The sequence below is a fragment of the Phaenicophaeus curvirostris genome, chromosome 7 (assembly GCF_032191515.1).
Source record: "Phaenicophaeus curvirostris isolate KB17595 chromosome 7, BPBGC_Pcur_1.0, whole genome shotgun sequence".
NCBI classification, from domain to species: domain Eukaryota; kingdom Metazoa; phylum Chordata; class Aves; order Cuculiformes; family Cuculidae; genus Phaenicophaeus; species Phaenicophaeus curvirostris.
This window is the reverse complement of record NC_091398.1, coordinates 30,543,699-30,559,541: the sequence shown is the minus strand read 5'-3', so window position 1 is coordinate 30,559,541 and position 15,843 is coordinate 30,543,699.

Here is a 15,843-nt window from a genome sequence, read left to right as displayed (position 1 = left end):
GCCCTTCAGTACCTCGTTGAACCCTGTCTCTCTGTTAAACTCTGCTGGGCGCTGGGTTGGGCCTGGGACACAAGCAGTTTCCACCAGGCGTGCTGTGGGCACTCAGAGCCTGGTGTGTGCTGAACACCATGTAAATAAGAAGATGCGCTGCGTAAATAAGATGCACGTCGTGTGTTTTCTGATGGGGCAGCAGATGTGTCTGCTGGCAGGGAGGACAGACAGTGGTGATGGCGTTGTCATCAGCAAAAGTGCCATGGCAGCACAGCAGGGTCTGCCCTGTCCTGAGAGACAGTGATGGGGCTGCTTCTCCAGCAGCCCTGGAGGCTGCAGAGTGAGCCCAGGGCTTCTCTCAGGGCTTTCCTCACACAGGGCTGCCCAGTTGCCCTTTAGCATCTCGTTAAACCCTGTTCCTGCAGCCCAAAGCATCAGCTGCCAGGTGCTGGGACCCAACCATTGGTGCACACAGAGCCTGGCGTATAAGATCAGCAATGAAAATATCAGGTGGAGATGAACGAGCCTCGGAATAGGAGTTATCCACTCTTAAAACCAGACCTTGCAACTGGAGTAAAAGAGGATTTACAAACTGGACCAAGCTGTTGTCCTAAAGGCATGTTATTGTCAGATTTGAGAATGATAAAATTAGTAATAGTTGGGTTACATCTTAGAGGGGCATCCCTCACGGGAAGCAGCTCTACAATTACAAATTAATATACCTGTTGAGAGGTAGGCAAGAAACCCAAATAAGATCATGGAGACACCGCCAGGGCAAGAGTGAAAATTGTGCACACGTAATAGGATACTGTCCAGCGGTACAAGATGCTAGAATTAAGCAGCATAATCAGATTTGTGAAATTCTAATAAATGAGGCAAAAAAGAAAGACTGGATAATACTTGAAGAACCACCATTAAGAGGTCATAATACCGAACTGTATAAACCGGATTTGATATTTGCTAAGGCAGACGCTGTAGTTGTAATAGATGTAACTAGAAAGTATAAAAGTAAATTAACATCTCTCTAAAAGATGCTGTAATTGAAAAAGTCAAAAAATATGAACATGTTAAAGAGCAAATCTTTGAATTAATGAATGCTTCATCAATTAAATTTATTAGTTTCCCCCTTGATGCACATGACAAATGGTATATAGGCAATTTTGAGTTACTTTTGGAAATGGGACACTTGGTTCTGACAAGAGAAGATCGCATGATGTTTGTTGAATAAAGCATTGTTTACATCAGTTGATAATTACACACATCTTTGTCAGTCAGACGGGATCAAATGTTGAGCTTTAATTGGTAAGTAAATAAGATTTTGTATTCTATTGTATTTGGAATTTGTTTAATAAAGTTAATTAATTTGGCTTCTAATTGGACAAATATGACAGGTGGGACTCATGATGATTACTAAACATGACGTGATCGCACTGGACTTGGCAACAGGGAACAGACTGCCTTTGTTTAACCCTAAAAGGAACACATGCCTCATATGTTTTCTATGAATAACAACATACATGTTAGGTGTTTTCTGATGGGGCAGCAGACGTGGCTGCCGGCAGGGAAGATGGATGGTGGTGACAGCGGCAGCACCAAAACAAGTGTGCTGAGATGACGCTGGCTGCCAGACTGATTTTACTCATTTCCAGACAAATCAACTGGGCATGTTGGGACAATAAATGACAATACAAAAATGAAAGTTTGCAAATCTAATCCCAAAGTGAGGTTCTTATTTTAGAATGACTTTCTCTACCCATACAAGAATAATTTTCTCCCTGTATTGCTCTTCAACTTCACTGTTTTCCTACCACATCACAGTTTCAGTCTGTTGGCTCAAATCTCAAATGAAAGCAGCTTATTTTCTCGCTAACGCCTTTTAATTTCTCCTTCCATCTGTTACTACTTCACTATCCAAGTGCTTGTAGCATTGCAAAGATTATTGGGGTAGAGGTGAAATACCTTGCACTCTGGACTTTCAGGCTTTACTTAGCTTCACTCAGGAGGAAGGTAATCAAGAGGACGGCACTGAAGCGTGTTCACACTCTCCAACCTGAAGTCTGCCTTCTCTAAGCAGCAGAAACTATTTTCAGTGGACACCTACAGCAACCCTAGATACTGCTGGTATGCTACCACCTCACTTCCCAACCTGGCAGTCGTGTCTGGGAATGCCAGTGATCCACATGTGGTAAAATGATCTCTTGGATCTTACAACCAGGTGTAAGTTGCTGTTGCTGGAGATTATTTTCACTCCTTCATGAGCTCCTCTGTGCTCAGCCAAGCTGAGGAATTGAGCTTGTTATGTCAAATGGGACTGCAGGAAGGGATGCAAGGCTAACTGTTGGCCATGGAGTTGAGTAACAGAGGGGGAGGGAAGACTGGCAGAAAAATTGTTTTCAGAGGAGGCTGAAGGCAGGCGCAGGTGAGCAGAGGGGCCACTGCAGGACAGGTCACCCACAGGTGCCTGGTGAGGTTGTTTTTCTCTGAACATAATAGTGGAAGGAAAAAGTGATAGCCTGGAAACCACAGGAGAAGACCCTTTTCTGGGCATCCTTCTTACAATGAAAGCTGGTTGCTGGGAGGAACTGCCAAAGACGTGCACCATCACAGAATCACTGAATCACCAGGTTGGAAAAGACCCACTGGATCATCGAGTCCAACCATTCCCATCAAACACTAAACCATGCCCCTCAGCACCTCGTCCACCCGTCTTTTAAACACCTCCAGGGAAGGTGACTCAACCACCTCCCTGGGCAGCCTCTGCCAGTGCCCAATGACCCTTTCCGTGAAAATTTTTTTTCTGATATCAAACCTGAACCTCCCTTGGCGGAGCCTGAGGCCATTCCTTCTCATCCTGTCCCTTGTCACCTGGGAGAAGAGCCCAGCACCCTCCTCTCCACAACCTCCTTCCAGGTAGTTGTAGAGAGCAATGAGGTCACCCCTCAGCCTCCTCTTCTCCAGGCTAAACACCCCCAGCTCTCTCAGCCGTTCCTCATAAAGCCTGTTCTCCAGCCCCCTCACCAGCTTCGTTGCTCTTCTCTGGACTCGCTCCAGAACCTCAACATCCTTCTTGTGGTGAGGGGCCCAGAACTGAACACAGGATTCGAGGTGCGGTCTCATGAACAAGTCTTGCTTAAGCCTTGCAAAGGATGGAGTGTCTGCATGTTTGAATAAGCACCTTCGCATCTCCAAGTCAGTACCTTGGCCTGTCAGGAAGAGGCTCTGTTCTCTGACAGGTGTTTGTAGAGCTAAGCATGGGAACATCTCAATCCTGCCTGACTAGGCACAACTGCAGCATGTGTTTGGAAGATGACACATTAATCTGAATGATTTCCAGAGAGTCCTTATCCTGTATAAACAGAGTGCACAGCATTACAAGCTGCTACACAGTTTAACACCTTATTGATAGCATCTACTATAATGCTGGGAAGTAGCGATTACTTAATTAGAGGCTGCCTAAAGGTTTGTGATAAGTGCGTATGTGTGTAATTTTAATTTTCCTAGTTCTTCTGAACTGTTTATCTTTCAACCCTAAAATTCTCATGACCTTTTGTAAATGTTTTGAAGGAAAAAAAAGATAAGTATTTTGCATTCCCATAAACAGGAATTAAAAAAAATATATACAAACCTATTAGTTAAGACTTAGACATTCCCAGAGGGGGAAAAATAAAAAAAGGTAATATTCTTCATTTTCTGGTGAACATGGCCTCAAGAGGCTAAATAAATTGCACAAGGTCACCAAGGGAGGTAGTGGCAGAGTCAGAAGTGGGATTATAGCTCCAGCTCTCTCAGCTCTCACGGTGAAAATCATGCCTGTTATTCAAGAATTTGCACGACTAACAAGCCAGTTACACTTAAAACTGCTTTTTTTTTCTTGTGCCATTGACTCCCCTAAGACATGAAAGCCATAGAACATTGTTAGATGGGCATCTTGCAGTGAATAAATCAGTGAAAGCTGCAGCCAGAGATAAAATTAAGATTAGTAAGAAGTAAATCCAGTCAATGTGAAGGGAAACCAAAGTGAAAGAATGTAGGTGTTTCAAAAGGAGGAGGAGAGAGAGATTAAGAGGGATACAAGACATGGTATGGACAGCTTCAGAGATTACAGAGAGAGACGCATGGGAAGGACTGGAGCCAGAGAAGTCACTGTGGCTTTAAACCCCTGGGAGATGGCAGCGAGGTGCCTCTTCACAAGCACAGCAAAATAATGAAGCCATGTACTTACTCAATGTTTCATCAGGCAGCTGAAGGCAAAGCTCAACAGTGAACGCTCAGAGAGAGGTTAGGACGGGATTTATCTCACCAAACCTGGGAACTGCCCGCTGTGCAGAAGCTCTTCGTTGCTGTTCCTCCTCAGTCACTGCAAGGGGAGCAGACAGGTCTGGCCACATTTGTGCACCTTGGACTTAGATGACTAAAGGTAAGGATGACAAACCTTTAGGCTCTGCCCACTGGATTTAAATACAACTTTTAAATCAAGTTTCCCCCAGGGAAAGCCTGAAGAGTTGAAGTAGTTGTGCTTGTAGGTGATGGAGTCACAGGAGAAGGACAAGGGCAAAGGTCTGAAAGGGCCCTTAGGAGGTCATTCAGAAAATTCAGCTTCAGTTTTCTTTGCAGCAAATTAAACTGTGGAATATATCAGATTGCTGATCCACTTTGTAACTCAGCCTTCTCTTATTTACAGAAATGAAACCCAAAGCCTTTCATTTTTATTCTTTTTTTAAACACCCTTCTGTTTATAATGCTGTTGCTCCTTTCTCTGGACCTTCTTTTCTTACGTTTCAAAGTTTGGTGCTTGAAGCTGAAGGTATTATTCAAAGCTGGGGCCTTGGCTATAAACCAGACTAATAACCCATTAGTGTGCTTCCCATTTCTTGGATGGTAATACCCATCCCATGAAAAAAGCAGAGGTTTTGAATCAGTGAATTTATATCAAGTGCAGCCCAGCTTCATCACGAGTGCTTAAAACTTTGAATCAGGCTCCTGAAATCATGGCAATGTCTAAGAACCCGTGACTTTCTAACAATTCTGCACGCTAAAAAAAAAAAAAATTGCATCTGATTTTAGAGGCTTTAGAGAAACTTATGTCCATGATCACAAGAGCTACGATTATATTCATTGGAATGAACTGTTCTTCCTAACACACTATCAGCAGAAGTGTGACCAAGGTCATTAAAATCAGCAGTAGAAGACCCAGTTTATTTCCTTGCTTCTCTGTTAAAAGCCTTCTCTGCTGATTCAGTCATAAGGGCCTGTGCTGGGCAGAAGAGTTTCTTTCATGGAACAATAGCAGTTAATTCTGAAGGGCTTTATAAGTCTGAAGCCACCTTGTAACTTTACATAAAGAATCTCACTGGTAACAAATGCAGATGTTGGAACAAAATACAGCGTTATCCCAATGGCTCTTGCTGCAGCAGGGCCCAGCGTGATCTCCTGCATAAAGAACATCATATTTTGGAAAAGTAATCTTCACGCTGCATCCTAATTAGTTTGAAAAGCAACATGTTGTTAATGCATTTTTATTTACAGGGCCATCAGCATCGTGGGCTTGTGGAAATAACACAAGTGAGATTTTCTGATGATCATCTCCCAAGCCATTCCAACAGTAAGCATCTCTCTTTGGGGCTTTTCCGCTTACTTTATTCCCTTTCTGGTAGAAGCAGCTGATCTGGAAAGCCACATGAATATACTCCTAGTACACATAATCCCTTTAGTTCCCTGCATGATTGTAATTGAACACATTGGCAGACTTTGTTTGTATTTAAATATTTTCATAGAAGGGAAAGTCATTCCAAGCTGATCACTTCACAAGGCCAGAAATTGCATTAGAAGCCATTTAAACAATTTCAATAAACACAAAAATCATAATTTGCTAGTACAGTTGTGCCATAAACACTATAATTTATATTCAAGGAACTATTGGTCCCTAAACAAATTTGTCTTTATTTAGGATAATAGCCTCAACAAACTTACTTGAGTAAGAAAAAAACACATATGGCTTTGTAATCCACAGTCAGGCTGTTCTGTTGAAAATTTAATTCAGAACTATAGAAAGGTTTCTTAGGACTGAAGGGATTATTAGGTAATGGAATATCTAATAAGATTATAAGATGGAGATCGTAGCTCACTGTAACAGAAACCTGCTAAGACATAGGAGTACACCGAGACAGAAGACCAGCAGGACTTTCTGGGTTATCAAACCCACTCCCCTGGTACTGCTGGCAACCGGATCACATAATCCATTTAATATTGTTTGTGAGCTTCACGTCAGATGTGGTTTTGTCTCTGTAATTTCAACTCAGCAGGTTGATAAAGAACATCTGATTGATAACCTAAATTATTCATGGCCAATTTCTATGCACTTATTCATACGTCTGGATTGCCTACCTTTAATATTTCTTTTACCTGATGTATTTATAAAGAACAGTCAAACCACATGTCAGCCTTTAGCTGCTAGGCAAAATGAGCTGTGTAAGCACACTTGCCTTTCATGAGAGGTTCCCTCATCCCCTCATCATATTAGCAGCCCTTTTACTGCATCTGTTGCATTAAGAATCGAGCTTCCTTTAATTATGATTGATCAGAATCACACATTTTATTCCAAACAAAAATCTTAGTGGAGTTTTATACAAGGACGTTCATGCTTACCTTGCTTTTTCGGAAACATCTCTGCCATTGCATTTTAGAATTTCAGCTGCCTTTTCCATGCCCATGCTGCACTGGGGCAAATGGTTAGAAATATTCTGTGCCATTGCCGATTTCATGCAGAATTGTTTCTGCTTTTAGCTCTCTTACTGCTTCTGTGGTCTCACTCTTCAAGGACATTCAGTCCTTGGTGTGGGAGATTCTGAACTTTCTCTACACCAATGATAGCTCCTAGTTGTTTGACTTCAAGATGTTTTAATGATCAGACACCTCTGTTTTCCACATGGGTCATTAATGAAAATAATCAGTCTTAAGACTCTGAAGAATTCCTTTTCAACACAGCTCAGCCTCTGTTCTTCTAACACTGTGTATGCCTTTCAGTTCCTCTGAAAATCTCAGGTTTCTCCAGGTAAGAGATACAGTTTTACACTTGGCTCCTCATCAGCTTCTTTATTGAAGTCCAGACAGCCAGATTACCCTTCTTTGTCTAGGTAATTAATTACTGTATCAAAGAAAGCTATTGAATTAGTCTGGTATTATCTAGCCTTAGTAAATGCCAAATCCATTTTATTCTGTTTTCCAGTGACTTTCATGACTTCCATAATTCTCTTCTCCTGCATTCATTCCTAAAGCCGGGCATAAAACATTGATGTACACAAAGCAAAATACTTTGTGCCTTTTGAGTGAAATCCATGTTTCAATTGTCTTTGGTATAGATTAGGTATTTACTTCATTACGTATTTTTGGCTAGCAGGTAGGGTTGAGTAGCAATTGTAAATATATTTTGTGCCTTGCTATATTCACTAGCAAAAATGCATATGCATCCTTTTTACTGTATTAACTATTGCTAGAATCAGCTTAAAAAGGACTGGAATACAAATTCAGCAGGCGGCTCCAACTGGGACATGGCCTCAGATGGAACAGTATCTTTCCCCAAGCAGGTCTGTAGTCCAACTCAAACATGATATCTGTTGCAGAAAATATAATGACAACAGAATCACAGAATCACTAAGCTTGGAAAAGACGTCTAGGATCATGAAGTCCAACCATCAGCCCAACACCACTGTGCCAACTAAACCATGTCCCAAAGTGCCACGTCTACATATTTTTTGAACACCTCCAGGGACGGAGACTTGCCCACTTCCCTGTGCAGCATCTGCCAATGCTTCACCACTCTTTCAGTGAAGAATTTTTTCCTTACACCCAGTCTAAACTTCCCCTGATGCAACTTGAGGACATTTCCTCTCATCTTATAATTTGTTGCTTGAGAGAACAGACCAACAGCCACCTCACTACAACTTCCTTTCAGGTAGTTGTAGAAAGCAATAAGGTCTCCCCTCACCCTCCTTTTCTCCAGACAACAGTTCCCTCAGCTGCTCCTCATAAGACTTTTGCTCCAGACCCTTCTCCAGCTTCATTGTCCTCTGGACACAGTCAGAAGCTCAATGTCCTTCTTGTAGTGAGGGGCCCAAAACTGAACATTGGCCTCGTCAATGCTGAGTACAGGGGAAGGATCACTCTTCTGGTCCTGCTGGCCACACTGTTTCTGATACAAGCCAGGATGCTCTTGGCCTTCTTGGCCACCTGGGCACACTGCTGGCTCACATTCAGCCAGCTGTGAACCAACACCCCCAGGTCCTTTCCTGCTGGGCAGCTTTCCAGCCACTCTTCCCCAAGCCTGTAGTGTCGCATGGAGTTGTTTTGGCCAAAGTGCAGAACCTGGCACGTAGCCTTGTTAAACCTCATCCAACTGACCTCAGCCCCTGGATCCAGCCTGTCCAAATCCCTCTGCAGTGCCCTCCTGCCACTCCATCCAACTCCCATCCAACACATCCAACACTCCCATCCAACTCGATGTCATCTGCAAACTTACTGAGGGAGCACTAGATCCCCTCATCCAGATCATTGATAAAGATATTAAACAGAACTGGCCCCAACACCAAGCGCTGGGGAATGCTGCCTGTGACCAGGCACCAACTGGATTTAGCTCTAATCACCACAAATCTCTGGGCTTGGCCGTCCAGCCAGTTTTTTACCCAGCGAAGTGTACACCTGTCTCAGTCATGAGCCGCCAGCTTCTCTGGGAGAACGCTATGGGAAAGTGTCAAAGCTTTACTGAAATCCAGAGATAGAACATCCACGGCCTTCCCACATCCACTAGACAGGTCACATGGTTATAGGAGGAGATCAAATTGGTCAAGCAGGACCTGCCTTTCATGAACCTGTCCTGTCTGGGCCTGATCCCTTGGTTGTCCTGCACTTGCCTGGTGAGTGCACGCAAGGTGAAACACTCCATCATCTTTCCCAGTACCGACGTCAGGCTCACAAGCTTGTAGTTCCCCAGATCCTCCTTCTGACCCTTCTTGTAAATGGGTGTCACGCTGGCAAGCCTCCCCTCCTCTCTGGACCCTCTGCTGTTAACCAGGACTGCTGGTAAATAATGACGAGCAGCTGGGCAAGCTCCTCCACCAACTCCCTCGTACCCTCATCTGCATCCCATCAGGTCCCATAGACTTGTGGGTGTCCAGGTGTCATAGCAGGTCATTAACTGCTTCTTCCCGGATTATGAGGGGTTTATTCTGCTCTCTGACCCTGTGTTCCAGCTCAGGAGCTGAATACCCTGGGAATAACTGGTCTGACTATTAAGTCATTAAGCACCCCAGCCTTTACCTCATCCTTGGTGGCAATCCTTTCTCCCCACATCCAATAAAGGATGGAGGTTTTCCTTGGCTCTCTTTTTGTTGCCAATATATTTATAAAAATATTTTTTGCTATCTCTAACGACACTGGCCAGATTGAGTTTGAGCCGGGCTTTGACCTTTCTGATTTTCTCCCTGCGTTACCTAACGAGATCCCTGTACTCTTCTTGAGTTGCCTGTCCTTTCTTCAAAAAAAACATTAGACTATTTTTTTCTCCTGAGCCTCAGCAAAAGCTCCCCTGTTCAGCCAGGTGGTTGTCTTCACCTCCAGTTTGTCTTATAGCACTTGGGGACAGCCTGTTCCTGCAAGTTTAGGATCCTTTCTGGAACCTTCTGCCCTTCAGGACTATTTCCCAAGGGACTCTCTTAGCCTGAAGAGGCCAAAGGTACCCTCTGGAAGTCCATGGCAGTGGTTTTGCTGACCCTGCTCCTTACTTCACCAAGAATCAAGAACTCTATCATTTCATGGTTACTAAACCCAAGATGTCCATTAACTTGATATGTAAAGTGACCACAGGCATTGGGCATGGAAGAAATACAGGTTTGAAGAAATAGGAAAGAGTTGGGGAGGATTTAGCTGAGAGGTGCTGCATGATTGTTCCAGACAGAGATAAATTACACATGGTATTGTTGTATTTGTGCTTAATTTTTAATTATGTTGTGGACAGCACACAGATTGAAAGAAGAGCTGGGAAGAAACTAAATCGAGACTTGAATTCCAAGTCCACCTCTGACCAACAGACTATCAAGTGTCCTTGGGCAAAATGCTTTCTCATTTTTTTCCTTCTCACTGCCTCATCTGTAATACAGAGATAATACTACTTCTTTTTTTCCTCAACCTGACTATTTACATAATAAAAGCCTTTCCATGCATGACAGTCTCTTATATATTTGTACAGCATCAAGCATAATGAAGACCTGGATCTTGGGACTACAATACAAACAATACACAACAATTTAGATTATTCATCCATCCAAAGTATACCTAATGCACCTTAAGACGTACCTTGACAGAGAAACATGACTTCAGTCCACGGTGAACTCTGCTTCTGTGACTTCTGTAGCCCCTCCTCTTGTTCTGCTTTTGCCTGAGGAAGAGTTTGCCCTCACCCTCTCAGTAAGCAAATCCTGCACTCTTAGAGAGGTCTCCGTATGTTCTGGGGATGTGGTAGGAAACCCTGGAGCTGAACACCCTGTTCCGCACTCACAGGGTGGAATGAAGGAACAAGCAATGCGGAGACTACAGGATGGGAGCTTCATTATTACACTGCACATTTTCCTAGGAAATGTTATCTCAAGAGTTTACGCTCGGCTAGGAGAAAGACAGCTTCCCCCACCAGAATTCCTGGGAAGCGGGAAGCTCTTTCCCCATAACCTGTATGGCCAGGACATAATGCCAAAATATCGCTCTCTTTGGAGATCAGGCTGGGTCTGTGCTGCAACTTCTCTGCACGCTGATAGAAAGGAAAACGCAGGGCGCTTGTCTTGCCTGGGCTGGTGAGTCCAGGCCTTGAGGCTGGGTTGGCTCTGCAGCCACTTGGCATGAAGAGGAGCAAAAGCATGCATAAATTAGAAGGTCTTAAAGCCAATTTTCCTTGTTTTGTCCCAGAGAAACTGACTGAGGGCACGGAATATTTGTCGCAGCAGACCAGCCCCTCCCCATAGCAGTGACATTTTTAGTGTTTCCCTTGTGCTAGCAGAGACACTACTATATTAATTTAATTGTGCAACACTGTCCTGGATAAAAAATATAGACATTTAAACAAAACTAATTTCATTCCCCCCATACTCTTTCTCTTCACAAGTTTTTTTCACAAGCAAAAAAAGAACAAGAAAAGTGATGGTAACTGGATTATTAATAACACAGTTAGTAACTGGTTAATTTAGTTTGACCTACTGTGCAAGGACAATTGCATTGCACCGCGGCTATTGTTGTTTTATGGGAACTGAGACGAGATATCAGGTGTCTGTTACAAATGTTAGGCACCAAATTAAACACCCACACATACTGAAAGGGCCATCAACACGACAGGAAGAGTTATTCATTTTGCAAGCAGAAAAAAGACAAAGCAGAGGAGTGATGAATGCTCTAGATAAATCCAGAGCTCCAATTTAATGCATGGGATAAGGACCCTTTCTTTTCCCCCAAGTAAAGACTCCCAACTCTTACAGCGTTTCTTACTTCTCCGTAATTTAGCTGTGCACATATTTGGCATTTAGAGTGTGATGGATTTACACATTTGCTACCAAATGAGCTGCAAGAGCTAATCAGCTCGTGCAGAATCGCACATATTAATGAAGAAGGCTCTTCTGCATGCCTGCAATGTAGACACCCACTTAACTGGGGCACCAGAGACTAATTTGAAAAGATTTTGTTCAGTAGAAGCTTTCTTTTCCCTATGATGAATGCTTGCAGGGAATCGTGTTGTAGAGAGGGAGGGAGCAAGCAGTATCTGCAAAATCTAACTAAATGGTTCTCATTACTGTGTGATAGCAGAGGAAAAGGAAAGATAATTTATTAGTGGCTCAAAGATAATGAGAATAATTAGCACTATGATGCTTTCTAAGCAAACACAGAATAACTGTTCCTTAAGGAGCACTGTCATCCTGCAAAAGAGGGAGTGCTCTGGGCAGGAGGACACAGGACTTCGAGGGGCAGGAACCTTAAAAAGGGCCAGTTCCTGCAGCTGGGTGGAAACACCCAGACATCCTCTTGGCTTTAATTATAGGCCAACATTGGAGCTGTGATTCCCTAAAATTTGGGCTAATAGACCATATTTTTTCTGACCTCAAAACCAGCTACAGAAGGCTGATGAATACAGAGAGTTTACAGTTCAGCTTAACTCCTCAGCAACCATAGTCTGGAAATTGCTGCCTTAGATACCGAGATTTTTTGCAACATTGCATCATACGCTGCCTGCCAAAACCTTAGCAAAAGCCCAGGCAGTCAAGGGCGCTTCACAGGGAGTGTTTCAGCAGTGCTGGTCAGTCAGACACTCCAGAATTCCCAGTTGCCAGCAGATAAAATGGCATTTGGAGGCTTTTCCTTTGTAGAAACACTGGGTACCCTCCTTCCTTATTCAGTAAATAAAAGCAGGATGCACAGAGAAAGCATAGCATCTTCTCACACCCAGCCAAAGAAAATAACAGGAGAAATGCTGGTTTCAAATCAGTTCCAGCACAGAGCACTTATGTACACAACTGGATTTGCCAAAGGGCTGCACACCCGCAATTCCAGCGGAGCCATGGAACGCTCAGGGCTGCTGGGCTGCCAAAGGCAAGAAATGCCAGCATTTGGCCCTGACACCCAGCACCTGCTGATAAAAGCTAATTCCACCCCCTCCTCTCTTTCCAGAATTTACTTCTGCGATCCCAGTGTACCGTTACAGACCCAATCGCACCGAAGCAGGACCGTTAAACTGAAATGAGGTGCACGTGGACAACAGCCCCAGCTCCCCTGTGCCGTTTTCAGCAAATGGCTTGTTTCATAGTTTGTAAAATGCAGTTGGCTGGAGTTTAGTATTATTCTAGGATATCCATATAAGCAAAATTTCATTCTCATAATACAGCAAGAATATGGACAGTGATTTTGCTTTTTATTTTTTAAAAGTCAAACAGACTAAGAACACACCTGTAGACTAAGTTGCCAGGTCTTTTCTTCTGAAAAGCAGTTGGTCTCTAAAATCACAATCTCTCATGAAGCAATTCCATCTGAAATGAGACTCTGCCTGAAGCATTCCCTTAGAGCTTACTCATGATGGGAGTTGCATCTGCTTTTTCACTCCCAAATTAAATGCTGTGAGAACATAAACCGTACCCCTCTAATCTTTTCTCACCATTAATATCAGTCCATCTTTGTGGATTACTATGGAGAGAATTTTAAGTCAGCAAAATTTAGGGACCTAATTTGGTCTGGGTGGGAGTTCAGCAAAATTCCAAAGGCTGTTTCACTCATCTACAGCTATTTGGGGGGCAAGGGGGATCTTGGAGGCCAACAGGTCTATCAGATCCAGAATGATTTTAAAGAGGGAGGAGGGGAAATGGAGATTTCCTAGGTTGCTTTTCTCGATTCATATTGGAAGCAAGTCTTTTCCAGTCTCCTCTGTAGGAGCTGCTCTACTTTCAACAAATAAGGACGTAGTTATTGGGCCAGAGATAGATGGGTAATGCCTTTACAACAGAAGCCAAATTATCCTCTTGGGCTGCAGGGGACTGGGATATAAGCCTACGCTCATCTTGGGACTCCAGACTAGGTCTTCCATATCCCAGAGTACACACTCTCCTGGGATCTTGTCCAGGTTCCCTCTTCCCTCATTTTGGTTGATGAAACAAATCCAGCATCTGAGGCTCTTTCAGTAGAAGGGAAAACCATTCCCTATCCAGCTTCTACTACTCTGCACTAAAAACTTGGTTCTGCTCCCCTTCATCTCATGGTCTGACTACACGATGGGACTCAGAGCTGTGGGCTATTTATATCTCGTTAAGGCCAACACCGAGGAACAAAGTCATACACAATCCTTGCTCGGCCTCTCTGCTGTGTACACACTTTACCCTTCCTCAGCAAGATTTAATTGGCTTAGAGTTAACTGTGTAGTAGATGTCCAAGACCTCTAAATCACACCCTGAAAGGGCTGAAAGACCAAACTTGTATTTGCAAAAGCAGAATCTCTGTTTCACTGCAAACCATTTGGTATCAGCAATTAAGTTTCTTGATAAAAAATGATTCATGATTTGAGAGCCCAGATTACTCACTTTTATCCATGGCAGAAATTCCTATGTGGCTATGAATGCCTCGGCTATGCATCTGCAACGACGGGCTGGAAAGTCTGAAAGGCTGAAATGCCCAGCTGTTTAAATACACAAAGTAAGAGCTCCTACCTATACGATACTTTTCATTCACAGTCTGCAGAAAAAGCTGTAAAAGCATTTCATTTTCAACGTGACTGATGCAAATACAAACATAAACTGACTTCACTAGCAAATACAAACACCAACTTCTGCTTTAGTGGAAGCAACAGAGTTAGAACAGTGTAACTGAGATCCAGGACTTGCCTATTGATTAAAAGCACTTGGAAGCAAAGCTCCTAACTCGTGGTGCACTCCAGTTCACAGTAACTAAGGCTTTTGTCAGCCATTGATGTAATCATTTACTGTGTTCAGTCAGAACTGTATTTTTCAAAGACAATCCAGGCTATAAACCAGATGAGTCATGACCCTATAACAGAAGGTAAATTATTCTCAAATATTTTATATTTGTGCATTAACACATGATTAGCCAAGAAAAAAAAAAAAGAATGCCCAAGTCCAAGAAGTAAATGACAAAAGACTGAAGGGAAAAATGAGAATCCTTAATTTCAATTTTATTATGGTGTAACCAGCTGTAAGGAATTACTGGTCTGAAGCACAGTGTGCAATTGTCCTATCTTAAACATTTACTAAAGCCTATAATTCAGAATGATCCTGACCAGTGATGTCACCATTGGCAAGCTATGATTTTTTTCTTTCTCTTCTTTTTTTTTGAAGAAGTCTACATTTCTCAGCATTCAGCGCAAACACAGGCACAGTCTGTGCATGGAAATGCTCAAGCATTTCTGGAGAATGTATTTCTTCAATGCCAGCTGCTTTTACTCTCAAATTAAAGAAAAAAATGCACTAAGTTCTGGACTGATCATACTTGATTGATCACTGGTAAGAAAAAACATTCCTGTTTGAAATAAAATGGCATCAATACCTATTAATTACTAAATGCTGGGCAGAATCCTTGCTACAAATGTGACAATAACTTGAAAGAAACAATTACCATGATCTTACATAAAGGTACCAAGCACAACATAAAGTAACTGTGCTAACAGAAAAGAAAAAAACAAACAGTAGAGACTTAACAAATTAAACTACTTTCATGCTAGAATACTATGTACTACCAGACAGCTGATTTTTTGAGTGAAGAGACTCATCAGGTGCCTAATAAGAGAAGATTCCTGGCACAGCTCCATCACCGTTCAAACTGATGTCATGGCTAACAAGCTGGCTACCATACAAGGCCAATCAGGCTACCAGTACCCTAGATTACTCACTAATGACTTCAGGAGCTTAACAAGCACCAAATGTACATTGCCATTAATTGGGCAAGAGAGAAGAGGGAAAAAATATTGAGAAAGGAGCTAAGATGCCATTCACCCTCTGAGCAGCGCAGCAGCAAGTTGCCTATTAGCACAGCATTCACCAAGGAACTAAACTAGCAAAAGAAAATGAGACAGGCAGGCTGAAGAGCAAGAGGAAGATTATAGACCCAAGGCACAGTTCCTCGCTTTAAAAAGCTGTTTCCTCTACCTGCTGAGTGCCAAGGCAGATGGAGGCCAACCCTCACACCAATAAACGCTTCACTGCACCACCCAGCCCGCCCGGACACGGGGCACCCAGTCTGTGTGCACTGGTTCTTCCTACGCCACCACTGACTACAGCTGCTCAATCTGTGGTGAAGAAGCTGAACAAGGCTGATTAATGATAAAGA